The sequence below is a fragment of the Schistocerca cancellata genome, chromosome 6 (assembly GCF_023864275.1).
Source record: "Schistocerca cancellata isolate TAMUIC-IGC-003103 chromosome 6, iqSchCanc2.1, whole genome shotgun sequence".
NCBI lineage: Eukaryota > Metazoa > Arthropoda > Insecta > Orthoptera > Acrididae > Schistocerca > Schistocerca cancellata.
In genome coordinates, this window is record NC_064631.1 from 559,018,381 (window position 1) to 559,039,706 (window position 21,326).

Below are 21,326 nucleotides of genomic sequence, written 5' to 3' on the forward strand. Positions count from 1 at the left end.
AACATATGGATGTTGCTTACATTAGGATCTCCGTCTGTGATCTTAATGCCCTCGTTGTTTGACTAAATACTCAGCGGATGTCGGGCAGGTGTTTCTGCAATACACACCGCACCTCAGTAGCGTAGAGTCACGAGGTCCAATGGATGTTATGTTCGAGTATAATGACTTATCTGGAGACTAGATATCTACTCTGTAGGAAACAGCATGGGTTTCGAAAAAGACGATCGTGTGGAACCCAGCTCGCGCTATTCGTCCACGAGACTCAGAGGGCTGTAGACACTGGTTCCCAGGTAGATGCCGTGTTTCATGACTTCGGCGAGGCGTTTGATACAGTTCCCCACAATCGTTTAATGAACAAAGTAAGAGCATATGGACTATCAGACCAATTGTGCGATTGGATTGAAGAGCTCATAGATAACAGAACGCAGCATGTCATTCTCAATGGAGAGAAGTCTTCCGAAGTAAGAATGATTTCAGGTGTGCCGCAGGAGAGTGTCGTAGGGCCGTTGCTATTCACAATATACATAAATGGCCTTGAGGATAACATCGGAAGTTCACTTAGGCTTTTTGTGCATGATGATGTGGTACATCAAGACGTTGTAACAATGGAAAATTGCACTGAAATGCAGGAGGGTCTGCAGCGAATTGATGCATGGTGCAGGGAGTGGAAATTGAATCTCAATGTAGACAAGTGTAATGTGCTGCGCATACACAGAAAGAAAGATCCTTCATCACTTAGCTACAATATAGCAGGTAAGCAACTGGAAGCAGTTAATTCCATAAATTATCTGGGAGTAGGCATTAGGAGTGATTTAAAATGGAATGATCATATAAAGTTGATCGTCGTTAAAGCAGATGCCAGACAGATTCATTGGAAGAATCCTAAGGAAATGCAATCCGAAAACAAAGGAAGTAGGTTACACTGCACTTGTTGGCCCACTGCTTGAACATTGCTCACCAGTGTGGGATCCGTACCAGATAGGGTTGATAGAAGAGATAGAGAAGATCCAACGGAGAGCAGCGCGCTTCGTTACAGGATCATTTAGTTATCGCGAAAGCATTACGGAGATGATAGATAAACTCCAGTGGAAGACTCTGCAGGAGCGACGCTCAGTAGCTCGGTACGGGCTTTTGTTTAAGTTTCGAGAACATACCTTCACCGACGACTCAAGCAGCGTATTTCTCCCTCCTACGTACATCTCGCGAAGAGACCATGAGGATAAAATCAGAGAGATTAGGGCCCACACATAGGCATACCGACAATCTTTCTTTCCACGAACAATACGAGATTGGAATAGAAGGGAGAACCGATAGAGGTACTCAAGGTACCCTCCGCCACACACCGTCAGGTGGCTTGCGAAGTATGGATGTAGATATTTATGTAGAAGCCAAAATCAGGAGTTTCTGGGTTTTGGAAGCGCGGATATGTCCACTACTTTGGTAGGGTTTAATGCATCTTATCCAAGACAATAGAAGGTCGAACATTTTCGTTTTATGCTATGTTTATGACCGTCTACATGGTGTCTTTTAGGTCATGTGTAAGAAGAACGAAACTACTTGCACACCTCAAGTGTCGTAAAAACCTTTTAGCACCAGTCAAGAGAGTAACTATCCCGCGTCCAGTGTTCCCAAACCTCCCACTAATCGAAATAAGCTAAACGTGCCCACAAAAAATTGCCCAGAAAAATGTTGGAATAAAAAATGTGCACTATTGTGCAATTTTATTTTTGCAGGAATGATACTGTACAGCGGACAAGTGTGAATTTATATCCTCTTAATTTGGAATATACTAGCCTTTACAACAACACAAACGATTAACTGCGAATGTATAACCCTATTTTGAATTACATATGCTTCATAACGAGGAAACAATATACTTGCATTTTTAAAACTTGAAAATGGATGTTTTTGTTTCACTATAAATATTAATTTAAACATTAAATTGCATCCGGGAAACCTACATTTAAAACAGCTTCATCCAAAACATCAGTGCACCGACGTATAATTGCCCTGGTGCAAGTTTGTTTACGGTGCAAGGTGGAAAACTGTAATCCTTGTAGCATTTATTGCAGCATCGAAGACCTGCTCGTATTTTAAGTACACAGGGGTGGCTAAAGACACATCTTCGTCAGTCAACGTGTCTCAGTTCGAAGCAGGACTCATCACTGAAGACAGTTCTACTCCAGTCAAGGAGATTCAAGGGCGAAGACTTATCTCTACATGACATGGAAAGCGGCGGGATACCAACGTGGCTGCTGCCTAGCACACGGTCCGCAGCCAGCACTGATGGCCTGGGGTGCCGTTTCTTTTCATAGCACGACCCCTTTCGTTGTCATCCATGGCACCTTCGAGCACAGCGATGTGTCGACGGTATTATCCGCCCCCGTTTTGTTGTCCTTCATGACAAGCCATCCTGGGATTACATTTCAGCAAGATAATGCCCGCCTGCACACCGTGAGAGCTTCTCCTGCATGTCTCCGCGCTTGCCAAACCCTACCTTGGCCGGTAAGGTCGTCGCATCTCTCCAAAATGGTTCAAATGGCTCTGAGCACTATGGGACTTATCTGCTGAGGTCATCAGTCCCCTAGAACTTAGAACTGCTTAAACGTAACTAACCTAAGGACATCACAAACATCCATGCCCGAGGCAGGATTCGAACCTGCGACCGTAGTGGTCGCGCGGTTCCAGACTGTAGCGGCTAGAACCGCTCGGCCACTCCGGCCGGCGCATCTCTCCCCAACTGAGAGTCCCTCAGAACCGCAACCAACAACTGTATCAATCAGCGCAAAGCCGAGTAACTGCCAGAGGCGGAGCAACACGTTATCGACATGATCGATCTGTAAAGCTGTTTCTCTTTAGTAAATCAAATTTTTCTGAAACTGCCATTATCTGTTTACATGAGGATGAGTGAAATGAAAACAAATATTTTTTTAAATATTATTTGTGATACAAAGCTGTATCACTTTTCAATATAATCTCCCCCATGCTCAATGAAAGTCCTCCAGCGCTTAACAAAGTGCATAAATTCCTTTAGAAAAAAATTCTTTTGGTAGTCCACGCAACCACTCATGCACCGCGTGGCGTACCTCTTCATCAGAACGGAACTTCTTTCCTCCCATTGCGTCTTTGAGTGGTCCAAACATATGAAAATCACTTGGGGCACGGTCTGGTGAGTATGGTGGATGAGGAAGACACTCAAAATGCAGGTCTGTGATTGTTGCAACTGTTGTATGGGCAGTGTGGGGCCTTGCATTGTCATGCTGCAAAAGGACACCTGCTGACAGCAATCCACGTCGCTTTGATTTGACTGCAGGCCGCACATGATTTTTTAGATCTGTGTATGATGCACTGGTGACAGTTGTCCCTCTAGGCATGTAATTCTCCAAAATGACGCCTTTTTCGTCCCAAAAGAGTGTCAGCATAACCTTCCCTACTGATAGTTCTGTTCGAAACTTCTTTGGTTTTGGTGATGAGGAATGGCGCCATTCCTTGCTCGCTCTCTTCGTTTCCGGTTGGTGGAAGTGAACCCAGCTTCGTCCCCAGTAACGATTCTCTGCAAAGAATCCATCAACTCCTCGTTCAAAGCGCCGAAATAGTTCTTCACAAGCATCAACACGTCGTTCTCTCATTTCAGGAGTCAGCTGCCGTGGCACCCATCTTGCAGACACTTTATGAAACTGGAGCACATCAGCACAGTGTGGTGTGCTGACCCATGACTAATCTGTAAACATGCTGCAATGTCATTCAGTGTCACTCGGCGGTTTCCTTTCACTTTGGCTTCAACTGCTGCCATGTTCTGTGGAGTCACAACTCGTTGCGTCTGACGGACGAGGTGCATCTTCCGCTGAAGTCACACCATTTGCGCACTTTCTACTCCATTCGTAGACTTGCTGCTGTGACGAACATGCATCACCGTACTGAACCCTCATTCACAACGCAAAAACCGAACAACAGAACGCTGTTCTTCCCTGGTGCAAGTCGCAAGTGGGGCGGCCATCTTTATACTGAGACTGTGACGGTATGTGTGCATCTGCACTATGCTGCCACCTACAGGCCATTCTGCATGCTGTTTGTAGCATGCTTGCCAACTTACAGAATAACGGCGCGAAATTTGGATTTGTTATTACAAATTTAAGGTTTTCATTTGACTCACCCTTGTACATGTGTATCTCACCTACAGATTTCTATCCCATTCACAGAATTCCTTCCTCTTGCGCCGTTTTTTGTTGGTCCCACAATTCGAGTGTTTACAGTATATCGTGTGTGTGTGTGTGTGTGTGTGTGTGTGTGCGCGCGCGCGCTGTGTGAAACTGGTTTCACCACTAAGTACTTGCGTAGACACCGGAAATGCCCACATTATTTTTCGCCTTGAAGCTTGCAGTCTGTGCTGCTCGATTTTTCCTCCGGCGGTGCTGGTTGTGCCTTAACAGAGATACACAGCTGTGTGATTCTACTGCTGCAATGGAAGAGCGGCACAGCGATTCTCTCACGGACATCGTTGCTAGGGTTGTTGCAACTGCAGAAACAATACGCTGCACTCCAAAATTTTTTGAGCGTGTAATACACTGGATGGTGCTTCTTCATATACTCTGCAGCCACCATAGTGGTCGAAATTTTGAACTATAACTGATAACTGTATGGGAAGAGTTCTTAAATTGTTATGTAGTTTCCTCTAGCACAGTGTGTTCAACCTTTCCTGTAAATGTAAGCATCAATATGTTTGTTTCGCCTGAGCTACTACTATGTTTTATGTTAGTGAGGCTTTTCCTGGTTTTAAAGATATTTTCGCAGAGACAAAGGTAAATGGGAGGGGGGAGGGGGAGCCAACAAATCGAATCAATGATATCTACATCTACATCCATACTCCGCAAGCCAACTGACGGTGTGTGACGGAGAGTACCTTGAGTACCTCTATCGGTTCTCCCTTCTATTCCAGTCTCGTATTGTTCGTGGAAAGAAAGATTGGCGGTATGCCTCTGTGTGGGCTCTAATCTCTCCGATTATATCCTCATGGTCTCATCGCGACATATACGTAGGAGGGAGCAATATACTGCTTGACTCCTCGGTGAAGGTATGTTCTCGAAACTTCAACAAAAGCCCGTACCGAGCTACTGAGCGTATCTCCTGCAGAGTCTTCCACTGGAGTTTATCTATCATCTCCGCAGCACTTGCGCGATTACTAAATGATCCTGTAACGAAGCATGCTGCTCTCTCTCTCTCCCCCCCCCCCCCCTCTATCCCTCTCCCTCCTATCAACCCTATCTGGTACAGATCCCATACTGGTGAGCAGTATTCAAGCAGTGGGGGAACACGTATACTATAACCTACTTCCTTTGTTTTCGGACTGCATTTCCTTAGGATTCTTCCAATGAATCTGTATGGCATCTGCTTTACAGACGATTAATATTATATGGTCATTACATTTTAAATCACTCCTAATGCCTACTCCCAGATAATTTATGGAATTAAATGCTTCCAGTTGCTGACCTGCTATATTGTAGCTAAACGATAAAGGATCTTCCTTTCTATGTATTCATTCGATTGCCATTCCCTGCACCACGCGTCAATTCGTTGCAGATCCTCTTGCATTTCAGTACAATTTTGCATTGTTACGACCTCTCGATACACTACAGCATCATCCGCAAAAAACCTCAGTGAACTTCCGATGTTATCCGCAACGGTCCCACGACAATCCCCTGCGGCACACCTGAAATTACTCTTACTTCGGAAGACTTCTCTCCATTGAGAATGACATGCTGCATTCTGTCATCTACGAACTCCTCAATCCAATCACACAATTGGTCTGACAGTCCATAAGCTCTTACTTTGTTCCTAATTATATGATTACTCTGTAACTGGAGACCAGGAGAATGTTAAAAACCAGAAAACTCAGAAAATACTCCTAAATGATTTCCGAAATTTTGTAATGAAATTTCCTTTTCACCCTGTACAGACATTTTCATATACAGACTGATTCAGCTGCCCCTGCCGTTTAATGCAACCCACCCTGTTATAACTGTTGTAAAACACGCATGAGATTTTCATAGTCTCTCGCTTGCTACGCGCAAACTATTAGTCCTACAGATAAAATGAACAGCGCCTTTTTGTAGGAAATTTGATGTAGTTAAATTTTGTACTGGGATACGTTTTGCTGAAGGTCACGGTTTATGAGTTATTAAAGAAAACGTAGAAATTGGCCTTCAAACGCAGCTCCATCCCCATAGTCATCCCCCACCAGGCAGGATTTCTAGTACGTTGTTCGTGGCACTCCTATCACCGCACAATGATATCTGACAACACGAAACACTGCCGATATTCGCCCTTTCTTGGGCACTATTGACTGGGCTATTACGCCACAAGCATAGCCGCCTATTTAGTAAACATTATTAATTTAAACGTGCGCGTGAGGCAATGAAAGGAAAATGACTTTCGTGAACGTTACGTCAAAACTGATTACGCTGACAATTCGTTCCAAACTTAACCCTTACAAGCACAGTAGTTTCGCACTCAGAAGCTCTGACGATTGCAGCGATGTAAATGTTTATTTTATGCTGTCAGAATTCACTTCTCACGAGAAGCAAGTCTTAAAGGAATAGGACAGCAATAGATTTTGTCGCTCAGAATCAAGCAAAATGCTTGCATAGAATGTAACTTCTGCAGTGGTTGGGAACCTCGCTCTCACAAGGAAAATGCGACCACAACGAGCGCCCGAGAGAATATCCCCAATGTAATCAGAACTTTCAAAGGAAGGGGAAGACTGCAGTGGGTATTTTCCAGCTTAATGAATGAGAAACGATGTTTTCCGGAGGCAGCTGGCTGACTCTTCTCCGCTAGATATGCGACGCAAAAAAAAGAGCACTTCGGCTGTTTGATTTCCTGGGAAACCCACCGACGTCGTTATTAAAATGGCATTACCAGTAATCCTTTGTGTGACATAACTGTTCGAAAATTTCCGCCACTACTCGCTTCATAATGCGAAGACACTTTTTTTCATCACTGCAGTATCTGACAAAATGATTTTTTGTGAGAAATCTTAAACTTCTTAACACTGACGTGCGGGCACTGTCGGTAATAGGGTACAGTTTTGCGTCATTTAATACTACAGTACACACTACGCTTGCTGACAACTTCAGCCAGCCAACGGAAAATTACGACAGAATTGGATCTACGTTAAGTTCTCCGCAAGCCATTTCACAATCAATCTTCTTATCTAATATATTCGCTTACTGGTCGGTTGAAAATTGTCTGCCTATTTGCTTCTATTTGCACACTAATCTGCCTTTCCTTTTTCTCATGATACCTACGCTAGGTATGCGATAGTGGTAGGAGAACTGGTACCATGTCCTCCTCGATTAAAAGGTTTCTACATTTTCATGATAGGGCTTCCCGAGAATAACGGCACTTTTCTTCCATATATTTCTAAGCCGGCCGGAGTGGCCGAGCGGTTCTAGGCGTTTCAGTCTGGAACCACGCGACCGCTACGGTCGCAGGTTCGAATCCTGCCTCGGGCATGGATGTGTGTGATGTCCTTAGGTTAGTTAGGTTTAAGTAGTTCTAAGTTCTAGGGGACTGATGGCCTCAAATGTTAAGTCCCATAATGCTTAGAGCCATTTGAACCATATATTCCTATTTCCTTTCCACAGGCATCTCTCTCACACCATAACAAGGGGTTTCGGAGTTCGTTTAATGTCTGCTGCCACGCCTACTTCAAACACAGGTACAGTATTCAAGAAATAGTCGCATCAGTGTCTTGTGTGCGATTTCCTTTAGAGCTGCTACTTTTCCCAGAACTCCTCCAAAAAACCCAAATCATCCGTTCGCCTGGTAAAATAATGCTTTTGTAATCAACCCCATTTCATATTGCTTCGTACAACGGAACTGTCCAATTCGGTATGTCGAGACCTGCCCTGAACTTGTTTAAAGAGGAAGAATAAAGCGAAAGAAACAACGTCAAAATTTTAGCTCCTCAGGCATACTGCAATAATTTAAAAAAAAATATATGTTGAAATCTACCAAATCTGTGGGTCGTCAGGCAGCTGGAGAAATGCACATCCTTGCCGTAGCGATGGCAGATGGCGCATGCGCACATGGCAGGCACATATCCTTAGCGGAGGACACATCGGTGAACAGATAACACGGCACAACACGATCATAATTTGTAAAGCGAATTTCAGTTTCCATTGACAGTTTGAATGGCACAATTGATCAGTTCCTGTCTCTCTAATTTGAAATTCATTAATATGCATAAGAATTATCAGTTGACTTTGTGGTATTTCCAAGCGTTAACAACTGAGATAACACAATTTTTCTTGATTTCTTCGTATATGGACGCCAAAAGCATCCGTTTTTTGTGTAGTTTGAACAGTTTCACAGTAATGTGGAATTCAATTAAAGTTTTCAGCCTTGCGAAGATGAAATATGAAGAACGCGGTATGCAATCGCAATCACGTACTTCTCCTGAATACCTACATATGTGTTAGTTATTAGTTAATTTCTTGGACACTCCTTCCAATGATGTGGACATTTCGTTGGAAATTGTGGTAACTTTACAAGCAACAGGAAGTAACTGATAATTCCGTAAATCGTGGTTCGAATTGTGACTCTTGTGCTAATTACACACCAGAACAATAACAAAGTACCTACCAAGCCCAAAGAACACACATATAATAATAGCTTTCAGTGAGAAAAAAAAGCTGTACTTTAGTTAAACGAACGATTGAGAAAACGCTTAAACTTTAAGCCGTATGCAAAGCCGGTTCCATTTCGTAAAATCTGACCATCACATAAACGGAAGAAAGGTTTACATGAAGTACGAAATATGCGCCAAAGTGAAACTCGCAAAAATGTGAAAGAAAAACCTTTGGAAAGAGTTACAAAGATTCACGAGAGTCAATGCACTGTTACCGACGGAGATCTACGAGAGTGGGAACTCTGAATTTAAGTGCGAAGAACATTACTGATTTCCAGGCTTCTTCGACATGGTTAAACAGATTCAGGAAATTATACGGTAAAGGAAATCGCGGAATCACCAAGTTTACTTAAACATGGAGCGGAGATCTCATTAACAGGTAACTCCATACAGAAATTCGTAGCTAACGTGCATACGAAGCTTCCTGTTATCCCATAAAGCCTAAAGGCTGCGTATAAATTCATTGCTTTAGTTGGACCCTTGACGTGGGCATTAACGACACCTCTGTCTTTAGGACGACGACGGAAAGACTGAGTTTGGATTTCACCCGAAACTAATAGTGTGACTCAGCCATTCGATTACAAAATTTTTTCGATAGTGTACAGCACTTTTCAGAAAAGTTTCCGATAGCACTTCGTTATCTCAGGTTTACCAGCGGAATAGTATACTGGGAATACTGGAGATGAGAGACACCAATATGGCAGTCTGATTCCACTGAAAGTATTGCATTCACGCAACAAGATCGGAAACTAACATTTCACAGCTGGAGAGAAATGGTGTAAAAGCACCACAAAGCGATATTTAAGGGGCACTTATTGCTTTAAGTGCTCATTCCCAAGAAATCTATTTGCTTGTGTTAGTGGGGTTGGTCAGAACAGAATTATCTAGATATGATACCCCATAAAAACCGTGAAATCAATTTTAGACGTGGCTAGTGGAACATAAATGTATTGGAAGGTTTCTTGCGGAGTACGTCGTGCCTTTAAAGAAAAGTGCAAACAAGACGTTGGTACAACCGATTGCAGAGTAATGCTTCAGCTTTTAGTGCCCTCATTTAGGAAGTCGGACAGAAGGTATCAGACGATGGGCACAGAACCTAGGTCTGAAACTAAACCCCAAGAAATCCCAGGTCATACTTATATCTCATCCAAAGTTAATCAGTCGGTACTTTCGCGAAACAGTCCCTCAAATACTCCTCAATGGTACCCAACTACCATACCAAAAAACAGTAAAAGACCTTGGAATAATCTTGGATGAACACCTAAAATGGGAAGAACAAACAGTCACAGCTTGCCGGAAATCGCTCTCCTCCCTACATGCAATTCAAAAATTTAGAAAAATATTTCCAACCCATGTTAAACAAAAATTAGTCCAAACACTAGTCTTGCCTAATCTTTACTACTGTGATGTAGTTCAACACGGCACAAATAGTGAAAATTCGAGATGCCTCGAGCTAGTGATGAATGCTTGCGTTAGATACGTATGCAGTATACGGTTGTATGATCATATCAGTCCTTCATATTCCCAGCTAGGTTGGATACGCCCACATAAGGCCCGCGATCTCCACACGATGTGCTTACTTCATCGATTTCTTAGCCACTGGTGCCCTTAATACTTATCTTCTCACATTAAACACCTATCATCATTCCACAACCGCAATACCAGATCGGAGACGTCTAGCATCTTGGCTGTACCTTTACATAACACAAAATCTTTGTCTGTGTCATTCTCCAGCTCAGCCATACGACTATGGAACGCGCTCCCCTGTGATCTGCGTCTTATCCAGAACCACTTAACATTCAAGAGGGAACTCAAGACTTACATATTAAGGACGGTTAGCCACCATTGTCGTGCCCCTCTCATCTTTTTCTTTCTCCTCTCTATCATAGCTTCGAATTTTACCATTCTATTTCTCTTCCTCTAACCTATCTACCTCTTCTATATCTCTTTCACCCCATTCTATCGTCTTATGTCTCTGCTTGATGAGAATAACTCACAAGCTGCAAGAATATAACGAGAAAATTCGCAACTAGCAATAGGACTGACATTCATAAAAGAAAAAATATGTTTACTTTCCTATACATAGTCATTTCTATTATCATTATTCTTGATTATTATAATTATTTTTTGATTGTTATAATTATCATTGTACTACTTTTATAATCTCTAATTTTTTTCTGTAACATTAATACTGTATAATATGTTATATGTCCTTAATGTTCTGTAGAAACTGAAATTTGTTGAATCTGAGTATGCCTGGTTAGGTGTAAGAGAGGGCCTGAAGGCCCTAATCTTGCCAGGTAAAATAAATGCATTAATAAATAAATAAATAAATATTTCAGGTGATACTTGTAGCATCTTAAGAGGTCGGTTTAGCTCACACGAAAGTGTAAGAGACGCGCTAACGCAGCTTACTTCCAAGTCGTTGGAAGGAATGACACTGGCCTCACGATATCATGTTACGTAGAACAACAGAAACAATTCAGTATCTTATATCTTGCATGTTAGAGTACGATACGAGGGAGTTGATGGCACGTACGGATGTGTACGATACATGTTTCCCTAGCTTAGAAGGCGAATGAAATTTGAGCGGAGCTAACTAATAATAGTGAACAGTTCCCTCGGCACGCAAAGTACATTGGCTTCCGGAATATAGGTAGACGTATAATGGTAGTAGTCGGTGCATCTCCACTGACCTTGGTCTGATGAGCTGGTGATGTTCCACCGACAGTAATGTCCGTGGCGCTTGGTTCGAGAGAAGTACTAACGACGTCTCCCGTCGCTGATGGTATCCGGCAGGAGTCCGTAACTTAGCTTCAAGGCGCGCATTCACTCAGCGACATCTGCAAGAGTAACGGATTGATGCAAACAAGTAACGCAAAAAAGAAATATAAATACACAAGGAACTTCATGTGAAAGTGGAATTTTATCACAATAGTAATAAACTCAGAACTGAAAGGGGTCTCACTGATTCCATATCCAGAAAACAACCTTAGCAGCCCACATGACGTTTTTAGGCATCTAAACTTTACAAACTACGATGGCATGCGTAGTCATGGAACACACGTGAACTATCTTCACTTTCCTGATGATATTTTACTGTCTGCCTCAAGACAAGAGTAATTTTAAAAACTGCAGGAAAAACTGAATACAGAAAGTGTGAAACTGGGACTAAAATCCGTCTTAGTAAGATTAGTACACTGTGTAATTAAAACGACGAAAAAAATTATGAAGTTAGGAACTTCTTGTACCAGTTTGGAGCCTTGTATTAGGAGCTGTTATAAACGATTGAAGTTCTCTCTCTCCCCGTCATTCACACATACATACCTAGAAATTATGAGTACTCAATTGTTTAAAAAACGAAAGCGAAATCAAAAATTTACAAATTCACACATGTATATGAAACAACATTTTTCGAAGTCGTCCCCTTCTTTCTCAATGCCCTTTGCGAGCTTTCGTCAGAAAAGGCACCCACTGCACCTTTCACATACTGTTTGACCTCTGGACCTTATCGCGTGTAGAAAACGTTTTCCCATACATAAACAATTTCAGAGAGGTGGAAATGAAAATCTGAAGCTACCAGATGAGGGCTGTGAGCAGGTTGATTGATGATATCGTAACCAACCGAATGAACCAACAAGTTTCTTTGCGACGTTGTCTGCGTGGTGACGTGCTTTTGTTATGCAAACAATACACTCCTTCGCTAACTCTCCCCTTTCACTCTGTATCGCCCTCCGCAGTTCCTTTCTAATTTCTTTTTAAGGTTTCATAGTACTACGCAGCATTAGCTGTCTCCCATTTCGGTAAAAATTTAATGAGAAGATTCCCTTGATGATAGTTAAAGACAGGGAATATTTTTTCGACTCAAACAGCGGTTTGTAATTGCTTGCCGATGACTAAGAAGGATGTTACTACCGCAGTGATTGTCTTTTCGTCTCAGGAGTGCAGTGGGCCATACACGTCTCGTTACCAACCACAATAGTCATGTAACTGCACATGTTACAGCTCGAAGCGTTCCAGAAATTCCGCTGAAGCTGCGTTTTTGTTGACTTTGTGCTGATCTTCGAGTAGTTTTCGTACCCATCTCGCACACAATTTACGAAAACCTAATGTTTCAGTAATGGTTTTTGCCGAAGAGGTTTGAAGATTTCTGGAAATACTGCGTTTATCTCGTCCAACGTCAATATTCGGTCGCCACGAACAGGGTTGGATCCAGGCTTACTGCTTTTGTTTCTGTCTGTCTCTCCAACACACCCCCCCCCCCTCCAAAAAAAAAAAGTAACTTGCAAACGCTAGCACATTCAACGTGGCAGACATGTGTCCAATTTTAATAAAAATAACATTAATGAACTGTTTTAATACAATAATAAATTGATTTATTACCTTACAGTATATTAAATATTTTAATGTAATAATAATAATAATAATAATAATAATAATAATAATAATAATAATAATAATAATTTTATTGGTAGAATGCTTCAGCAAAATGTGGAACAAATAGCAGTTCAGAAAAATATTTTTTTTTTAAATTACACTTAAAAATTTGAGAACTTCATGTATGACATAGTTAGTTCGAGAACTGTAATAGGAAATTCGATAACGTCATAGTGTACACAAAATGAAATCGAAGTACGAGGTGCATTCAAGTTCTAAGGCCTCCGATTTTTTTTCTAACTAACTACTCACCCGAAATCGATGAAACTGGCGTTACTTCTCGACGTAATCGCCCTGCAGACGTACACATTTTTCACAACGCTGACGCCATGATTCCATGGCAGCAGCGAAGGCTTCTTTACGAGTCTGTTTTGACCACTGGAAAATCGCTGAGGCAATAGCAGCACGGCTGGTGAATGTGCGGCCATGGAGAATGTCTTTCATTGTTGGAAAAAGCCAAAAGTCACTAGGAGCCAGGTCAGGTGAGTAGGGAGCATGAGGAATCACTTCAAAGTTGTTATCACGAAGAAACTGTTGCGTAACGTTAGCTCGATGTGCGGCTGCGTTGTCTTGGTGAAACAGCACACGCGCAGCCCTTCCAGGATGTTTTTGTTGCAGTGCAGGAAGGAATTTTTTCTTCAAAACATTTTCATAGGGTGCACCTGTTACCGTAGCGCCCTTTGGAACGCAATGGGTAAGTATTACGCCCTCGCTGTCGCAGAACATGGACACCATCATTTTTTCAGCACTGGCGGTTACCCGAAATTTTTTTGGTGGCGGTGAATCTGTGTGCTTCCATTGAGCTGACTGGCGATTTGTTTCTGGATTGAAAAATGGCATCCACGTCTCATCCATTGTCACAACCGACGAAAAGAAAGTCCCATTCATGCTGTCGCTGTGCGTCAACATTGCTTGGCAGCGTGCCACATGGGCAGCCATGTGGTCGTCCGTCAGCATTCGTGGCACCCACCTGGATGACACTTTTCGCGTTTTCAGGTCGTCATGCAGGATTGTGAGAACAGAACCCACAGAAATGCCAACTCTGGAGGCGATCTGTTCAACAGTCATTCGGCGATCCCCCAAAACAATTCTCTCCACTTTCTCGATCGTGTCGTCAGACCGGCTTGTGCGAGCCAGAGGTTGTTTCGGTTTGTTGTCACACGATGTTCTGCTTTCATTAAACTGTCGCACCCACGAACGCACTTTCGACACATCCATAACTCCAGCACCACATGTCTCCTTCAACTGTCGATGAATTTCAATTGGTTTCACACCACGCAAATTCAGAAAACGAATGATTGCACGCTGTTCAAGTAAGGAAAACGTCGCCATTTTAAGTATTTAAAACAGTTCTCATTCTCGCCGCTGGCGGTAAAATTCCATCTGCCGTACGGTGCTGTCATCTCTGGGACGTATATACAATGAACGCGGACTCATTTTAAAACAGTGTGCATGTTTCTATCTCTTTCCAGTCTGGAGAAAAAAAATCGGAGGCCTTAGAACTTGAATGCACCTCGTATGTGCTCACTATTACCAGTATTTTACTTAGCACTATGATTTTACAAGGGTTATTCAATAAGTAATGCAACCGTTTCTTTCCTGAAAGCAGGTCCGTTTTATTCGGGACTCTAGTACACCATATTATTCCCCACTTTTTTGGCTACACAACCCTAGATGTCAATACAGTCTCCGTTAAAAGCGACAGCCTTACGCCGCCTTACTGGCAGGGCCTGTAAGCATGCACGGTACCACTACACTGGACGACGTCGGCGCCAACGCCTTGCTGCATCAACAACCTCTTCATCATCCACGTACTGCTCCCCGCAGAGTGCATCCTTTATTGCGTCAAACACATGGAAGTCGAAAGGTACGAGATCAGGGCTGTAGGGTGGATGAGGAAGAACATTCCAATTAAGAATTTATTTTGTTTAAAAATCTGGGAATTTGTTTTAAATTCTGCTGTAAGAGCGGAATAAAGTGCATCAAAGTTTTCAGAAATGTTAAATATTGGTTTTTGTGAGTCTGGTGTGACGCTGAAGATGACGAGAGCTCTGACGCACCAGCAACCCACTGAACGATGAAATCGTGGAAAAGGTGAAACAAAGAAAAGTTGCTGATGATGGAACATCAACTGGCTCGTGTTACGGTTTATTTCTTTATTTTTTATGTTTCTGTTATGTAACTTTGTTATAGCACCCTTACTTCCAAAACTGTTGAATTACAAACCGAAACAGATGCGAGTGTTAATTACGCAGGAGTCGCTACACGGTATCAGCTGGAAAGTGTCGTAACAGGCGATAAAAATTGGTGTCCGGATATGACGTCGACACCAACGCTCAGTGGTACCAAGGGAAACCGTTCTCGATGGTCAACAACGAAGAAAGCTCGACAATTTAAGTACGATCAAGTGTGAAAGTGATGTTCTTCGACGTTAAAAGCTTAGTGCACCACGAATTCTTGCCATGAGGTCGAACGATCAATAAGTAGTACGAACTACTACTTACAAGTTCAACGTCGCGACACTCAGATTCCTGGCGTAACAAACCACGGCTTTGCATCATGATAATGCACCTGCTCACACTTAGTTGCTTGCCCATGATGTTTTGGCCCAAAAACAAAAAATAAAAAAATAAATGAAGAACCGTAATGACGGCCTAGCATGGATATTCTCAGGCATAACCCCATTGGACTTTTTGTGTTTGTAAAGCTAAATAAAATCCTGAAGGGACGTCGTTCCTAAGTAGAGATGAATTTAAAACGCACTGCAGCCAGAGAGACAAACTCTCTCCCTAAAATAAAATTCCAAAAGTGTTAGAAGGACTGGGAAAGCACGGGCTTAAGTGTGTAATATTTAATGGGGAGTATTTTGAAGGTGTAACGCTGATGTAGAGGAAAAATTGAAATTATTTGCAACAAAATCATTCCAGTTATCTTTTTGAACAGGTTTTGTAAGTAGAAGAACAACGCTCCTCCTATAAACGCCGTCTTTCCCCCTCCTCCAAGATCTGGTTCAAAATGGTTCAAATGACTCTAAGCACTATGGGACTTACCATCTGAGGTCATCAGTCCCCTAGAACTTGGAATTACTTAAACCTAACTAACCTAAGGACATCACACACATCCATGCCCGGGGCAGGATTCGAACCTGCGACCGTACGGTCGCGCGGTTCCAGACTGAAGTGCCTAGAACCGCTCATCCACAACGGCCGGCCCCCAAGAACTGGGTTGCTCCGTGTGCAATGGCTAGGCTTGATGTACGACGCCAATCGCTGGGTAGACAGCAAAACAAACAAAAGGAGCAGGCAGTCTTTAATAGAAGACATAATTATCACCGCAACGAAAATTAAATTGAGTTAAAGAGATCACTGTACTTAACGAATTAATGTTCGATTTGAGAGAGAGAGAGAGAGAGAGAGAGAGAGAGAGAGAGAGAAGAAAAACACTATGACCTAATGGAATGTAGCTACGTGCAGCGTGGACGCGTATATTTGAGGACCGCGATGCGTGGAGAAATATGAAGGCGGACTTTAACCAGCAGTGGATATCATGGTTGATGACGACGATGTTTGCGACGACTTTATTTGGAACATGCTGGCGCCACTCCACGGGATACATCCAGTGCTAACACATGAAACTCAAACAGCAATTCTCAGGCACGTAACTTTATTGCCTCCTCCCTCCATTTCACGTGCTCTGCCAAGTTTATCTTTCTCGCCGTCTCTCGTGTTTTCTCACGCGTCTACGGCTGCCATTCGAACGCCTATGATTTGTCTTTGTTGTTCTACTTCCCAACTGCCACGAATAGACTTTCAATAATGTAGGACGTCTTACTCAATGTAATATACACGTCTTACTCAATGTAATATCAAATACGTAGAATATCTGGTTGGATGGAATATTGCCAGGATAAATAAATCAATAAATAAACGGTGCCTCCTTCACTGTAGCAAGCTGACTTCCTCTTTGAATACTATTTAGTGTCGACCATTGTGGGTAAACACATCGGTTACATTACATCAAAGCAGATGGTGGTCACGCTTCAGCTAATAGCGCTTTTATGTCCATTGGACTCCAGTTCTTGGAAGCAGCCGCATCCATTACACATCTGGGAGCTTGCGTACGGAGCTATTTCAAGTGAAACGACCCATGAAGCTAATCGCAGGTTAGTCAGATGGCAGATCTTCATTGGAAGACTCTGCAGGAACTGTAGTACGGAAAGTAGCCATTCCGAGACCGGTCCCAAAACGAATTTATAGAGGAAATATTAGAGACGAAAAGAAGAGCAGAGCGATTTTTCATAAGTTACTTTTGCAAACGCGAATGCGTCAGGGGGGGGGGGGGGGGCGGACGCGGTTCCAACTCCATTGGTAGACGGTAGAAGAGGGGTTGGGGTTGGGAGACCAGACAGGGTCTCATCGAATAAGGGAAGGACGGGGAAGGAAGTCGGCCGTGCCATTTCAAAGGAACCATCCCGCATTTGCCTGGAGCGATTTAGGGAAATCACGGAAAACCTAAATCAGGATGGCCGGACGCGGGATTGAACAGTCGCCCTCCCAAATGCTAGTCCAGTGTGCTAGTACAAGAGGGGTGTTGTTCATCGTTAAAAATCTGAACGCAGTCCTGTAAAGGACTCAGCCAATATATTGCTTCCACCTACGTGTACCTCACTGGAAGAACAGGTAGGCGAAGTAAGAAAGATTCGAGCTGCCACGGAGGCTTACCAGAAATCGTTTATTCCGCGCATGTTCGCAAGTGGATCAGGGAAGAGACGAACTGGTTGCGATACACTAAGTGTTCTCCGCCACAAAGTATTACGTGGGCTGCGGTGTATGGATCTGAATGTAGACTTTTACAATTAGCGTCACAAAGTAGGACTGTCTTGGTTCAATATGCGATTGCTTTCCTTTATCTCATAGCTCTACACACACTTGTGAGTTGACAGTTTTTATGAGATTTTACAACGCCTATGTTTTGGTGGAAGGTATGCGGGGTACCTCTACTGAACTTCTGCCTGGAATAAGCAAATGTTAGTAGAGACTTCTGCGTCTGCGAAAAATATCTCTGCGCGAAGCATACAATTACTACCGTCACACCTTAGCAAAAGATCAGGCAGAGAACCAGAGAAAATATGGTCAAATGTAAAATCGGTTCAAAATCGTTGAAATGGCTTTGAGCAGTATGGGACTTAACATCTGAGGTCATCAGTCCCCTAGAACTTGTAACTACTTAAACCTAACAAACCTAAGGACGTCACACACATCCATGCCCGAGGCAGAATTCGAATCTGCGACCGTAGCAGTGGCACGGTCCCAGACTGAAACGCAGAGAACCACTCTGCCACAACTGCGAAATCAGTAAGCAGGTCTAATGCTTCCATTCAGACCCTTGTTGAGCAGTCTGGATTGGCAGTGTGTAAGTACGCTGTTTAGGTTTTTATGTTGGTAACGCCGCGCAGTGCTCTCTATGAAAATCGCTGACTGGGCTGTGTGCAGTCTGTGGTTTGGACTTATTGTTGGAATATTCGCTTGTGTAGTGTTGGGCAGTTTGATGTGAACAGCCCGTAGCGTTGTGCAGTTGGAGGTGAGCCGCCAACAGTGGTGGGTGTGGAGAGAGAGATGCCTGAGTTTTGAGAGGTTACTATATAAGCGGACGATATGGACGCAGAAAAAGGAAATTTGTAAATACGGATGTCATGAATTGATATATGATTACTTTTGTACATTATTAAGGTAAATAGATAGTTTCTTCTCTATCAAAATCTTTCATTTACTAATTATGCCTATCAGTAGTTAGTGCCTTCAGTAGTTAGAATCTTTTATGTAGCTGGCAGTTTTGGCGCTCCTTGTATTGCAGTAGTTCGAGTAACGAAGGTAAGTGATTCATGAAAGGTGTAGGTTTTTGTTAATCAGGGCCATTCTTTTGTAGGGATTATTGAAAGTCAGATTGTGTGTTAGTTTAGTGACGACCAGAATAAGTAAAGAGAGAACTGCCCGAGTACGTTCAGTTTTGCTCAGCGTTTTGAAAATCAAAGAACGTAGAAGTTTACCAGCACAGCCATTCATAATTTTTCTAAGGGGACGTTTCAAATGAAGGTAGTAAAACCAAAGCCCAAGTTTTAAATTACACATTAAAGAAATTGTTCACACAGAAGAATCGTAATAAATATACCGTCATCTGACCACCGGGCTCCCGTATGGACGACATAGTAATAAGCATCCCTGGCGTAGAGGAACAACTGGAAGATTTGAAAGCAGATAAATCACCACGTCCGGATGAAATCCCAATTCGATTTTACCGATAGTACTCTACGGCGGGAAAAAATTCCCTTTCCGGGAGCCAGAGTCCTACGGCGTAATGTTGCTCATCATACCTTAATATGATTGCGTGTCTGCTCCTCAGCGAAGACGGATACGTTGATCACAGAAATCCTTCCACGTCCCGGCTGCGGCGATCCTTTCACGGGTTAGACCCTTATCTAGATTGCATTTTATCGTGAATCTATCGACCAGCACGAAGTCACAGGTTACTGCAAAAAGCGCAGGTGACTGATGTGTAATTATGGTAAAAGAAGTGACCCGTCAAATCACAAACCAATATCTCTGACTTCGGTTTGCATCAGATTCCTTGGACATTTTCTCAGTTCGAATATAGTGCATTTTCTTGAGACCGAGAACCTGAAGTCCACTAACCAGCATGGTTTTAGAAAGCACTGATCATGTGAAACTCAGCTTGCCCTTCTCTTAATGCGTCGGCGCTTCCACACGCCAATCGCAAAATTCTCCACACTCTGTATAGCCTCCCTCCAGAAGATTGGCAAATTTTCCACCTCCAGTCCTATCGCTATACGTGACTAGGAATAGGCACCCATCGACAAGTGGTCTGATGTTACAGTCGGTGTCCCAATCGAGAAACTGTTTCTCTGCGTACACAGAAAGCAGCTTGAAGAGTGTGCCTTCGTGACTCTAATGAAACTCGTGAAAGCAATCTCGGCGATAACGCGAAGCGCATCCTACCGTGCCGGCCAATTCTGGCCACGCGTACTGTTTTTCACGATCCTTCCTGATAGCGATCTCGGCACGAAGGTCAGCAGGAAACATCAGGTGGGTACCTGGAGATTCAGAAGAATGCTCTCTCCCCGACCATGAACTATTATCAGGCGTCGGGCCGTTGTGACTCGGCTGAAAAAAATTGCAAAAAATTTCACGTACGGCTTCTGGGACAATGCAATGTGCCCCGCCAATGGCTCCACTCTCCCTGAGGTTAAGAAACCCCTTCTGCTGAGACCAGCTGTCAACCAGAGTGAGTACCACCGCGTGAAAGCGGCAGCCGGACTAACCTCGACCACGTCCCTCACTGTTCACGAAGAGATGGCAATAAAATAGGCTTTTTCACCGTCTATATGCAGCGATGTTTCCTCCGCCTAGCCTAGCTGCAGCTTTAACTGTCCATCAAAACATAAACACAGTCCCGCCACCACTAATCATCCGATGCAATAAGCTACTGATGAACTTAGTACTCACCAACTTTCAACCCTCCTCAATAAACATTATGTCGATCACGTTGTCACCAAAAATAAATAAAACTACCGTAACTGTGTATGTCTTTATAAACTGAATAATTAGAATGGAAGAATGGCGACCCCACAGGACTTGCCACCTTCCAGCTGGTCAGAGAGCTACTTCACAGCCAAAAAGAAATATAAACAGCGCTGCATCATGACAAACAATACCTTATTTGTTAGTGCAGCCTCTTTAATCTGAGTGCACGCATTTAATAAATATTGAGAATAATAATGATGAACAACACAGACACAAGTTTACGTCGAGACGCTGATGACTGAAGTGAGATCTAAAAAGCAACGAATGATGTGTTAAAGTGCCATAAAACGGGACTGTGCAAGGGGAACATACGCTAAGATTGGCAGACAGCAAAAAAATACGGTAAAAAAGTTTAAAAAGTTTTGAAAGGTCACGAATGTGTGACTCAATCAAGTGAGGCATCAAAAGCAGATTAACACAGGCGAAAAGTTTTGTTCATTGCATGATGTGACGTACTTTCAGAGTTGTGGAAATAGTTCCAGAAACTACGAGTATTCAAAAAGCTGTCGTATGGAAGTGAAGACGGTCAGACGCGAAACAAGAGGAGAGGCCTGCTTCTGAGAAGCTGTTGCAGAAGAACGACAAAAATTGAGGAAACAGCA

The 21,326-nt window shown here is 43.0% G+C and overlaps 1 protein-coding gene across 1 annotated transcript in view; it reads right to left on the reverse strand.

The window, feature by feature from the left end:
* LOC126088424 (uncharacterized) overlaps window positions 1-11,528 on the reverse strand; it is a 471,147-nt gene extending 459,619 nt beyond the window's left edge. Inside the window, exon 1 of the mRNA XM_049906567.1 lies at window positions 11,386-11,528. The gene's annotated coding sequence lies outside the window, so the exon portion shown is untranslated. The remainder of the gene's footprint in view (window positions 1-11,385) is intronic.
* Window positions 11,529-21,326: the final 9,798 nt, after the last annotated feature.